General features: G+C 39.5%; 1 protein-coding gene across 5 annotated transcripts in view; it reads right to left on the bottom strand.

The window, feature by feature from the left end:
- DDAH1 (dimethylarginine dimethylaminohydrolase 1) overlaps positions 1–13,107 on the bottom strand; it is a 143,931-nt gene that overhangs the window by 36,126 nt on the left and 94,698 nt on the right. The window contains exon 1 of one of the 5 annotated variants that reach the window (XM_034778846.1): positions 9,676–9,732. The exons of the other annotated variants lie outside the window; for them this stretch is intronic. The gene's annotated coding sequence lies outside the window, so the exon portion shown is untranslated. Of the gene's footprint in view, positions 1–9,675; positions 9,733–13,107 lie in introns of those variants that run through there. 5 annotated transcript variants of the gene reach the window in all.

The raw sequence follows: 13,107 nt of genomic DNA, 5'->3' as shown, positions 1-13,107 counted from the left end.
TTCAAACAGTAAATATTACGACCTGGAGGTGATGAAGGTGGCTCCACGCTCTTTCTTTTCACCTGTGTTTGCTGAAATGCAGATTTGCCTCGTCTCCTGCCATTTCCCTCCCCTTTGTGTTTTCGAGGATCCTGTTCACTACTTATATGTAAATTGAGGTGCACACACATTCCTTTGTTTAGGATAGACTTTTTAAACACCTTTTGCCTAGTCTGTGTGGTGTTGAACATGTGCCAATGTCAGCATACGGGGGATTTCATAACTTTACATATCATGTTGCTACCTACATTTCACCATGATATTATTTACCTGCAAGTTATTAGTTTTCAAATGATACTTCACATGGTATATTTTGTACCAAGATTATTACAATGGTGTGTAGGGTGTGAATCCAGGGAGCGTTCAGTCACAAAGGGTCACATGACAGACAGAGCATATGACTCAGAACCAGACCTGATGAGAGATAAGGGACAGGCCATGGGCATTAAGGGGAGACTCCAGGAAGCAGCAAGTTGTCTAAGTTGCTCCACATAATGATTCTCAGTAGTTCCGGGGCAGAGGGCCTGGGGAAGCCAAGCTTGCAGGAAGCAAGAGTCAGCTAAGAAGGTTAGTGTTGATTGGGAAGCAGGCATAGCCAAGACATCTGGAGGATGCATCGACTCAACTCATTCCTGTGCCCCAATTGTAATTGAAGGCTGCCTTTCCCAAGTGAGATGCCTGGAGAACACCATAGGCCTTTCCCTTGAGTGCAACCTCCACAGGTAGAGCATGGGCGGGGGAGGGAGTTACAGTTTAAACACCCTGTGCAGGTAAGAATGGTCAGGCCAGTTTGCACTAGGGTGCTATTAAAGAAAGCTCCTAGCTAATGAGAATATCTGAATGTAAATACTGACTCTCAGTCTGCTACTTGAGCCAGATGTACATTTTAATTACCACATGCTGATTACAACTTAAAATCAGGCTATGGCAGAGGCACTGTGCCAGGTGTCTTAATTTAGTTGAGAGAGACAGCTGCTTGGACATTAAAAAAATTAGAACTAGAAGCTGAAACAGTAGAAAGCTAGCATATTTCATTTTCCTCATGATTGTTCCAGCCTCCAGCGGTATATGCCCAAGATGTTTTTTCTACGTGACCGTTTGGTACCAGCTTGGCTCGTTTTGTATTTGCAGAGCTCTTAAAAGCCATTACTGCCCTATAGACATTTTATCCATCTGGATCTTTTCCCCATGACAGGTGTTAATATAAGCGCCGATGGCTATTTTTAAATACACTTTTTAGGTTTCTAAACATCCAGTATCAAAAGTCCTATATAGTCATCTCTATATTTGAAGTACTGCTCATGAATTGATGGCCCACATATACCTGGAACATGACAAGTTACACAGGAATATCTTGCCACATCCATCTCCCGGATAACATGCCAAACATGTCCCAAATTACTGTTCACTGTCTTGACTAACACCAAAATATCCATATAATGCATTCAATACAGAGTCAGAAATGAAGATAGTGGTAAAACAAACTGAAAACATGAAAAAATAGGGAAAAAGGGGTGAAATTGGTAACCAGAAGAATCAACATTTTTCAGTGAACATATTCCTGAAAAGTCAGGTTCCCAAGAGGAATTTCTTGTGTGGTAAAATAACCCAGGCTTACATTAACATGATCAGAACAGTATTCTCAATGGATTAAATAGTCTTGAACAGTTTCTCCAGTGTATTGAGTATAATAAACAAGATTTTCACTGCACATCAGACATGCATGCTTTTCACAAGCGAATGTAATGCTCAGGAAAGATGCCAAAATTGACAGCCCTGGAAACTAAAATCCTCTTTGTAGCCCCACGGTAACTCTGAAAGCATCTTCATGCTGTGATGCCCATGCATGTCAACCCTGATCTAGAAGTTTTCATGCCCACTGAGTCTTTGGTTTTTCAGCCAAAGGTACCACCTGTGGTGATGTTTAGCTATCCAATAAGTGGTAAGTATTGCGGTCTCAGCCTGGGACCCAGTGCTTTTAGTCATAAAACCATCCCCAAATCATGATGGATTAGTCACGTCTCAAGAGAGCTCCTACACAAGAAGAGCAGGGCTGTTACAGATCAGATGGAATCTGTAACAAACATGTTATCTGTTCTTCATTAGTTATCAACAGCAAAAAACAAACAAATGGCAAAGATGCAGTATGATGATACTTTGCCCTTAATCTCCCACTCCAAAACAGTTTTGGTTTCTATTTTTAAATCAGAGTTGTGTTTTTCTGAAATGCAAAATTTTCACCACAGAATAGTTCTAGTATTTAACAGATGAAAGCAAAAGTTACAGGTCAAACTTTGTTTTAGGAATAAAGCACCAAAAATTCTGTTTACTCCAGGATAGAGCTGAATAGAAGTTTGCTGGACAAAGTCCTCTTTATAAGACAACTCTGAAATGCACAAACATTTGTGGAAATGAATTCAATAATAAATACAAGCATATTCAATATAAAACAGGTCCATTGCTTGCTTTCACCATACTACCCAAGAGGAAAGGCTGACTTTCCTCAACCCATCTCCCTTCCATGAAGGCTATGTCCTCAGATACAGTCCAAACCTGAATTTTGACATGCAAAACAAAAAATGAAAAAAAACCAACCACCACTCATCTTTATCATTTTAAAGTTTTCTGTGTCATTATGTAATCTCAGCTTTAGATTTGATGCAATACAATACTAGGCTTTTATAACTGTACCGATTAGTACATCAAGTGGCTGAATGTTAAAGCTTTTATGCTTTGTGTAGTGATTTTTTTTCTAATAAGCACATTCCTACTGTGAGATGGAATGTATCTAATCCATAATAAATCTGGTTGAGAGACAGTGGACTTCAGCCAGCTCAGTTTCAAGGAAAAAGGACAATAAACATGTCTGACATTTATCAAAATCTAATTTCCTCACCCCCTGCACTTTAAAAATGGAACCCATTACACTCCAGATAGATGGGCTTTATCAATTACTGTAACTGATATATACAGATCCCTTGCTTCTTTACATTCACATTTAAAGTACTTTAAATAGATGCCATTTCTTTACAAGTTATTTATTGGGATTCTGTTTTCTAGCCATGTTCAAACAAATCTTTTCAAAATAAGAAGAGAAGTGAGGAATTGAAAGGAGGAGGGAAATGGTCACTGGTACAATTTTTGAAAATCCAACAAAGAGAATAAATAATAATCAGTTGTGAGATGGGCCTGAACCCAAACCCACTTTCTCAACGTTCTAGGAGAAATTTGGATCCAGATCTGAACTTTATTTAGTGAGCCACCCCTGTGTATAGGAGGATTACTTTGCACTTGGGGTGAAATTCATCCTTGTACAGAGTGGCCAGCCCAAGGGTTAGGCACCACTTAAGCTCTGAAGTACCACTCTGCAGAAAGATAACATTATCTTTGAATACTTTGGCAAGAACCTACTGCTGCAGAACTGCTGGGGAAAAACTACTGAAGTTTTCCTGCCTCTGCAAAAAGGCCTATGGTGTCAAAACAAACCAGTGCTGAAGAGAGGTTCCTTACGGGCTCCTCACACCGAATGTGCACAGTGACAAATGTTACCGTTTCTCAAATGAATTTTTGCTGTGGCTGTGCACGTGGCCCCAGCAAATTCATGGAGGCCACAGTTTTGACAGTTAAAATATTATGCTAGTGACACTCTTAGCCACATGGATATTTGGAAGAGTCATGTAAATAAAATAATAAATCTTTGCAATGTAAAGAACAACTATTAATAGTATCACCTTGGGCTTGGGCAGCTGCTGCAGACAGCAGAGACAGTGGCCATGACAGGGGGCTTGTGGGAGGGAGTGTTGGGACCCCAAAAGTCATGGTGGCTGCATATGGAGTATTACTATAATATTATTAATACTGTTACACAATGATCAGAGGGAGAACTATTTTCAATTCTATAGCACACTATCAGAAAATCTTAAAGCTCTGCCAGTGTAGGAAAACAGTCACAGTTTACTATTTTTACGCTTTGGCAGAGGTTAGAGAGTCACACAAGGTCCCGCAGCATGTCAGCAACAGAGCTGGGAATACCCGCAGATCTCCCACACCAGACCTCAGCTCTCAGTGATTTGTTAAGTGATGACAGTGTGTTTGGCCCTGTATAAAACATAGTCCCTGCCAAGGGGAACATACAGTTTAAGAGCCATTAAACTACATTGTCTCCCTAAATCTAATTCTCATCTGTGGTAGATTAGAACTACTGGGCCTGATCCTCCACTCCATTGCACCTTGTATTACCATTTACAGCTCTATAAGACAAGTGTCACACTTACAATATGCAAAGGTTAAGCTACGGTATCTCTGAGGTGACAACTTTTTCTGGAGCCATTAGCACTGTGCTCAAAGTGTTCTTTCAGCAAGCCTCTGAGTGAAATTTATAATAAGTGGTTATGGACAAAACAGGGGTTTGAGGGAGGATGGATTCTGGTTTTGCAAAAATAAATACTGGAAGGGAGGAGGTATGGGGGGGAAGAGTCTGATCCAGGTCCCATTTTATCTGAATCTGCTCAGTGTGAAGATTAAGGGTTTTCCCTCTCTTCCTGATAAAAGGTTCCACGTTTGGTTCATTGACATTTCAAAACAAACCAGGCAACACAGAATAGTTTGGGTGTTTGGAAAACCCTAGTGGTTGTTTTTCTGGACCCACTAGCTCTGTGAGTATGTGCATCAATTCACTTAACAGAGTCTCTTGGATAGATGCCCTATTTTATAAGGATCTCTGTAGTGGAGGGGGAAATGGGATGGTTTCAGCTATACCTCTCCCCTGGGTCTATCAAGGACAGCCATTTATCTCAGAAGGACATTTGGACATAGGACAAAAGGAACAACTCGGGGCTGGAATGGTTTTAAATAAATAAATTAAATTAATGGAGATATCCCATCTCTTAGAACTAGAAGGGACCTTGAAAGGTCATCGAGTCCAGCCCCCTGCCTTCACTAGCAGGCCCAAGTACTGATTTTGCCCCAGATCCCTAAGTGGCCCCCTCAAGAATTGAACCCACAACCCTGGGTTTAGCAGGCCAATGCTCAAGCCACTGAGCTATCCCTCCCCCGCAGTTATTGAGGTCACACTAAAAGAACCAACTGGGCAGTATGAGCAACATGCTTTGTATGCTGGCTGTTGGTGTCATGGCTGTAAGCCTCAGCAGCATAGCTTTTAGGGACCCAGAGTTGCAAGACAAGTATCGACTGAACCCCTTACTGACCTGGGTGAACCCCATAGCGTCACACTCTCTATAGTGGAATCACAGTCCCAGGTTCTCCCATACAACTGGTGGTTACATTGAGCCATAGTACTAGCCTGATACGTCATGACCAAGCTCCCAGATGTCCTAAACACAACTATCTAGAATCCTGTGGTTTGTGTCAGTACTTGCAGTCTAATGACAGCTGGTGTGTTCATTGTTTCTTTAGAGCATCACTATCATTAGCATTTATCAGGGTCAAGAAGTGCTCTCTTTCCTTTCTGAGAAGGACAGTGCACATTCCATCTGATCCAGCAGGAAGATATGGTCTATGCATTCAGTAGAACACAAAATGCACTGAGCTTAACCAAGACCATTTCTAATAGCACAAGCATGGTCATGGGCACTGGATATCCTGGTACTCTCTCCAAGTGGAGATCTGACCGTGCATGTGGCCTGTGAGGGCTTGGTAACAAGAGACTCTGTTAAGTGAATTGATGCACATACTCAGAGTGCATGCTGCCCACTAAAGCTGGGCAACAATGGAGTAGAGGAGCTACTGAAGGAGAACGTAGCCAGCAGGGAGAAGGATGGACAGAAACACCTGGGGTAGCAGAAAGTGGTAGATGCTAAGCTCCATCATGGCAGAGCTCCACTTTTGCCAGGCTTATTAGCTCCACGGGAGGTAAATGTGGCTGCCGTGCAGCTCAGTAGCTCTGCATAAGAAAAGTGCTCCAGTCTGGTGGTTCTCACGAGCCCAAGTGGCAGTCTCCACTCCCAGGTCTCCCAGTGCTACACCCCAAGTGGTATCTACATTCTCCCAATGTCTTTCTGCCATCCAAACACTAAGCCTCAGTAAAGCAGCTCAGTTTAGGAGCCAATGCATGCCCCTCTCATCCCAGTCTGGTGAAACTCACCAGACGCACCTCCCACATATACCCTTATGAGAAGGGCAGGATGGGGATAAGGCTTGCTATAGAGGATCTGTACTGGTGACCTGAATCTGAGAATGATCTCACTGCTTCCAACGCTCTCCTTTTAGAGGTTAGCAGCATAGGTCACCCACTTAATCCTCTTCCCTCTTGAGGAAGGACTGCTGCTGGCTGAGCTGGCAACAGCTGCAAAGTGACCATGTGCGATGGATATTGTGGTATAAGAGACAATTAATTCACCATTTCGTAAAAAAGACATTTTGGGGCTACATGATTATGTTATATCCAGGGCTCTGTTCACAATGTTAACAAATGATACATTTAGTATGTCTCTACCCTGATATAACGCGACTTGATCTAACATGAATTCCGATATAACGCGGTAAAGCAGCACTCCGGAAGGGGTACAGGGGGCTGCACGGCTGCGCGCTCCGGCGGATCAAAGCAAGTTCGATATAACACGGTTTCACCTATAACACTGTAAGATTTTTATACTGAGGACAGCGTTATATTGGGGTAGAGGTGTACTTGCATTTTACAGCTACGATGAACAAGATTCCTTGAGCAAATTCAGTGGAATGACACATGAAACATACCACAAGAGGATGGTGAGGATTTAAACAGATTTAACGTTATTGTTGCAAATGAAGAGAATAATTCTTAATTTGGATTTGTCCATGCACTAAAGAGAACAAAACCAGCTACTCATACATTCTGGATGTCTTTTACACACATTTATGTTTTTAAATGAAGATCCAAATATAACTGATGTGCGGCAGTGCAATTCAATATAACTCACTATCAGCAACCCAAACAAACAACTTCAAATCCCCCTTCCCCTCCAATAATTCCCAACACTTATTTAGAAACACCCATTTCCCACAAAATGTGGAGTTCAGTAACAAATCTACCGTACGCTGTACAAAAGGTTAGGCTGAAATCTCAACCAGTAAGCAGCAGAGGCAATTTTGAGAACACTGTGTTAAGTCAGTTACATAATGTTCACAAAATAACAGAAACACTTTTTAAAAGTTTAAGATTTAAATCCACAAACAAAAAATTTTTCTAAGATGTACCAAAGAGGAATCAAGTTAGAGAGCTAGAGAAAAGTTTTGCTTGCATAATGAGATTGTTACAAAATACCAGTAGAAATTCTGCCAGATAAAGAGGACATGAAATTTAAATCTTATAAAAGCATGCTGAAAAAGTAACATTTTAAATACTTTTCTGCTTACAATTACAAAATGATCAATTGTTAAATGTTGGACAGAGAAACATTCTATTCTGTCTGGATATGCACGATGGGCCAAGAATGCACCTGGATTAGCCAACCATTCATTATCTTTGAGACACCCAATATCTCATAATACCCAGAGTGGCTGCCAGCTCCTTCTCCACTATTGACCACACGCCATGTGCCCCATTTTGCAACTGAAAAGTATTTAAAATTCATGAACCTTGTTGAAAGCTCAACTGTCACATTCTACTCATTCCAAAGCGTATGGGAAAAGAGAACAGAATGGACATTTCAACTGGAGCTATTATTGCTCCTGAATAACCAATATTCCATTAAATTGCTAATAAACCCACTTGAAGATAAGTTGATCACAATCAAACCATGCAGTAGCATTCCTTTCCTTTAACACAGAGTTGTCAGATTTCACTCTGTACAGTACAACTGTTTGTGCCATTTGTTCAAAACTTGACACAGCACATTCAAGACGTACTCAATCCAAAGTAATCTAGCTACCCTATTCTAAAGAAGCTGAAAGATCTTTGGCAAGGATTATAATTAACCTCTTTTAAAAGTGCTAATATATTTCCAAGCAAAGCTATGTTAGACAAGTTAAAAATGATTGGAGATCAACAGGGATATTCGTTTTTTTACGGTTTTCAGAAGGGGGTTCACAGACTGAAGCAAGCAGTAAACATTAGCATTCATGGCTAGACAGAACTTTTTTTTTTTCCCTGCCAGTAGGCAAGTTTGGGCATGTTTGAATCTTCATCTGGGTTCAACACACTAATCTCCAAAAAGTTTCACTTACTCTACCAAAATATAAAGACTTAAATAGTGCTTTTTTAAATTTTATTTTATTTTAAATATTTAATTATATTAAATTCCTTGTACCCGTTAATTGTCAATCATCTGATGCCCACTATCGGCCTCTGATCTTCTTTGTGTACATATACAATGCTGCCATTTTGCCAGTCTACAATAGGGCTCAAATATGAATTTTAAAGCAACACCGAAAAGCATTTCAAACTGCAATATTTGTCAACTGGAGTTAGTAACTTTTACTTTATACAAATCTATAGTATATTGCTTAAATAGGTTCCCAACATACTGAGGTGTTTGAAGCACTACTGGAGGTTTCAACCCGTTTACCAGCAGTTTTAAAGAGGCAAGAAAATCTCAGGTACCTGCTTAAATAATTAACTGTGGTGTATTTCTGGCTAGCTGTTTCTCCTATGCTCACATCTACCATAAATCCTGCTAGCTGCCAAAATCCAGTGTACCCACCAAGCTGCTTCAAAATCCCTCTCTAAGTCAAATAAGACAAAAGGCAGGTTTAGTTTCGGTTGTCCTATCTTTCTAATGGACCATACATACTACAAGTCAGCCAATACCTTCCAACTCAATACATCTGAAAATCTTATATTTTGATGATTTACAGTAAATGCACTGTAATTTCCTTAATCACAGAATATCAGAAATAGTCACAGGAAAATAATCAAATAATTTGTTATTGCAAACTGAGGGATTGCTTATATAGAGCCAAATATCAAAATATTCAGCAAAGGAAAATAAACAACAACAAAAACCAAAACTTAATACCAGATAGAAAAAACAAACACACAACCAGCCCCAGGGGAAATTTTCAAAAGGCACAAATAGCAATTAGGCACCTAATTCCTATTGACTTTCAAAATCATTGCCACTGTGCCTTTGAAAAAAAACCTACCCCCCAGTTAGCATTGTAACTTAAGCAAGACTTCCACTGAAGTTACTGAAGGCTCATTTAAAATGTGACTCATAAGTAATGTCACGTAATGGCTTAATCATTTATTAATACTCAAGAATATCCTACGTGCTCACAATAGCTAATTAATGCTAAGTTATTATCTTTTCTGAGTTTCTAATAAGCTATGAAAGACAGGTTACCGATTCGGAGGACGAGAATGACAAAACATATTCCTCCAATATGTTTTGTTAGCTAACAGTGGCTTTTCCCTTTCAGCAAAGTGTAATGTTTTTCCTGATCATTTCTGAAAAGAATGCCAGAAGTGTTTGAAGATACTATGGCAGGAAGGTGGTATAAGAACCTGCATAGAATAGAATAGTTCCAGCAGTAGAGCCATTGATCATATTTCATTGGTTATTTACAGTAAAGTCAGGTTCATCAGACAAGGGTTTTTCTCGCTACACCTACAAAGCTTGTATTTGGGCAAGTCTCTTCACCAGTAGAGTGAGAAGCTGTTCCTCCCTGTATTTCAATTATACATTTATTTTAGCTTACCTAGTCAGTCCCAGGTGATATAACTCTTTGTTTCAGACAGGTCAAAGAAGACATCAGCTGCAAGGTACATTTCAGCAAGTGATCACAAATGCAGCCAGGATGACATGGTGAAAAAAAAATTAAACAAGAGTTCAAGAGCAATAACCACCATTGTCAAGTATGTTCAGTTAGTTGTGCAAGTGCAGTGTGAAAGGTCTCCATGTAAGGAACAATTTGAGACATTCCAGTCATTAGGAGAGGAAAAGAAAAACCCTTCTCTTCTCCTAACAGAGACTTAAATCTCTCTCTCTCTCTGTATGTATATATTATGGATTCTTCAATATTTGAGAAACTAAAGAATCCTCTCTTCTCTGCTCTTAATGTGGGCAAAGTCCTTGGTTTCATTTTGGGTACTGCAAATCTACTTGACCACCCAAGGACTTTTGCCCTTCTGCCAGCCACACAATTCTTAACTGTGACACACAACCAGTGTCTTGACATCTGTTGCAGTCACACCTTTGTGCCTCAGTTTGTCTCCTATAATAGCATGCTAACATAGCACCTCTTGTCGTCATTTTCATGCCGTTTGACATAATACTGCAACATGCCTACCACCAAAGTGGATTGTATTATTTCCCCCAAAATCTCTGTGTTCTTGCCTCCACTGATAAAGGATGTTTTGGTGCCTGTGTTAACAAATGCGATCATGTGATGGATGCATGTGATGCCAATGCAATTGTAACAACACCCCCTGCAGGAACTAGATCTTGGACCTCTCAAACTATTCTCCATCACCTGAACTACAACACCAAGTCTACTTGCTAGGAGGCAGCACAAGAGTCAAACATCTACATGTGGTCTAAACACTAGCGGGAGCCAAGAGCCACACTGTGTTAGCATGAGTTACAGTTATGATGCGGTAGAGGGGCCTTCAGGAGAAATGGTTGCTCAGGCAATATATTATGCAGGCTAAATACCTATATGCACTCTGCTGCATTTTTTTGACCCTCAAACTCAGCCCAAATACTAAGGTTCCATCTGAATGAAATATGGATATTTGGTGGTGGGGGCATAATGGAGTTACATTGTTTGGTTTTTAAAAGCCCTTACATATACAAACCAACACTGAAGCAGTCCGAAACCAATGAGTTATGGTACAAGTAAACCAGAAGTCATTTATTTAACAAACTGGCCAGTACTGAGCTAGGTTTAAGAAGCTGCATATGTCAAATTATGACTTAATATAATATGTGTTCATTTTTAATGAATTTTTAGCTTTTTGAGACGTCTGCAGTGCACATGAGCTGAGGCAAGGTCATTCTACAAGTCATTCTTCTCCAAATACCATTCCTTTTTCTTCAACCAACAGTGGTTAAGAAGAGCCAAACTTGGAAGTGGCTAGTTTTATATGAACTGCCCACTTTGCAATAATATTAAAAGGAAAGAGGTGTGTACTCAGATTTAGACAACACATGGAAAAAACACAGCAATTCTGTATGTAGACAGACATTTTTAACAAGTGGAAAGCTTGGCATATACAGTGCCGTCTTCTTACAAATTAACCAAATGTTCAGACAGTTGCTCACAACACTGGCAAGTCTACAGCAACAGCTTTGAGAAAGGACTTCTATTTTTCCCTTGTAGCTGCAACAGGATGTATGCTAGTACAGACGTAGTGACAACAAGCAATAGTGACGCTTAACTAATGCAGAATTTAACTTCAAGTCATCTTAGGCTGCTCTTTCCACTGTTTAGGATTTCTCTAGCTCTTTTACCATGTGAGTTTTCTATAATTACATAGAAATAAGGTGCAAGAGTTCACTTTAGAATATTTGTCTTCTACATTTTAAACTGTACACGCTTACAGGAGATATTTCAAAAACAGTACATAAGCCATATTACAAAACCAGACAACTCACATTTAGAGACAACACTGCTCACCCGAGACAATCCCTTTAATTTTTAGTCTATTGTAAGTCTGACTGAAAAGTATATACCTGAGCTTACATCTTGAAAGGACTCGAGAATCATCAATCCCAAATATCTCCAAGGACTCACTGTATCTCTAGTGATGGGTGAGTAAACAAAAACAAAATACTATATGCAAAGGTAAGTTAAATAGCCTGTTGCTTACCGTTAATAAACCTCACTCATGATAATGTTCATTACTCTGTGGCAAAATGACAGTGAACCCAAAACAGAGGTTGAAAAGCTGAAACTTTCCTCCCCTAGAAGGAATCATGAAATAGACTTAAAGATGAATATCCCAAAGACAGTGGAATAACCGGAAAGTATGGAAAGAAAAAAAAAAAGGTAGGTAAGGGGCAAGCATCTTTGGCACTAAAGAAAGACTAATCTCTTACCTCAAATACACACACTTCTACTGGCAAGAAAAACTAAAGCCTAGGAGAATGGTAGGCTTCTTGTCTTGTCCTCGCCTAAATCTATAGTTCTAGTTTAGATATCTGGAAATAGCTAGCAACCAAGAAAAGGGTTGTTACATTTCAGAAATTCGCTTGCAATGACATTTCACTCAAAAAGAATCAAACATGAAAGCTCAGGAGGTCAGTGTTCTGAGCCTAAGCAGCCTTTTGTACTAATTCCAGAATAGCGGGAAACCATCCAATAAGAAGAAAATGATCCAAAGGATGCAGTTTTAAGTTGTCCATCTCCTATTTACTTCACTGCACATTTCATTTCATGTGTTAGGAAGTCACAACTTTGGGTGACTAACTTTTAGCCAAAAATCCAACATATAAAGGCACATGTTTTACTGTATATAACTAAGTATACACTAAGGTTGTCCTGTAGTTTGATCCCATGTCTAACACATAAAATTGTTTAGAGAGGAAGAGAAGTAATTATATGTTACCATTTTACTGCGTATGTGTGAAATGTATCTGGGAAGTACTGCAAGTCAAGTAAATGGGAACTTGGTCAACATTACTGTTAGTCAAGTTTAACCCCCAACAGATGCATTCTCTAGATAAGAGAGCACTCTAAAAAGCTCTGATCTATGTGATAAGGACTGAGAAATATCTGCAAAGCAGTAGTCAAAGGAATTCTCTTAGAGCTTTCCAATGCTTTAATTGGCTTGAATTCCTATACAATTCAGTGCATTCAAAACATGATATTTACACAAAAATCCAAACAATCTCTGCAACATAGCTATATACATGGAGAGTAGGCAAAGATATAACTTAGAGAATTTTTCACCTGACCAGAGCTCAAAGAGCCGGGAAGCGATTACTGACACGTTACCTTTAACATCAGGTGACAGGTAAGAAAGGTGCAAGTTTAAAATTAGGGCTGTAATGCTATTAAAAATTAATCCTGATTAATCGCACTCTTAAACAATAGAATACAATTTATTTAAATATTTTTGGATAAGTTCTACATTTTCAAATATATTGATTTCAGTTACAACACAGAATACAAAGTGTACAGTGCTCA

Source organism: Trachemys scripta, chromosome 8, assembly GCF_013100865.1.
Source record: "Trachemys scripta elegans isolate TJP31775 chromosome 8, CAS_Tse_1.0, whole genome shotgun sequence".
Taxonomy (NCBI): Eukaryota; Metazoa; Chordata; order Testudines; family Emydidae; genus Trachemys; species Trachemys scripta.
Note: the sequence above shows the minus strand (reverse complement) of the source record. Positions and strands in the feature narration are given on the sequence as shown.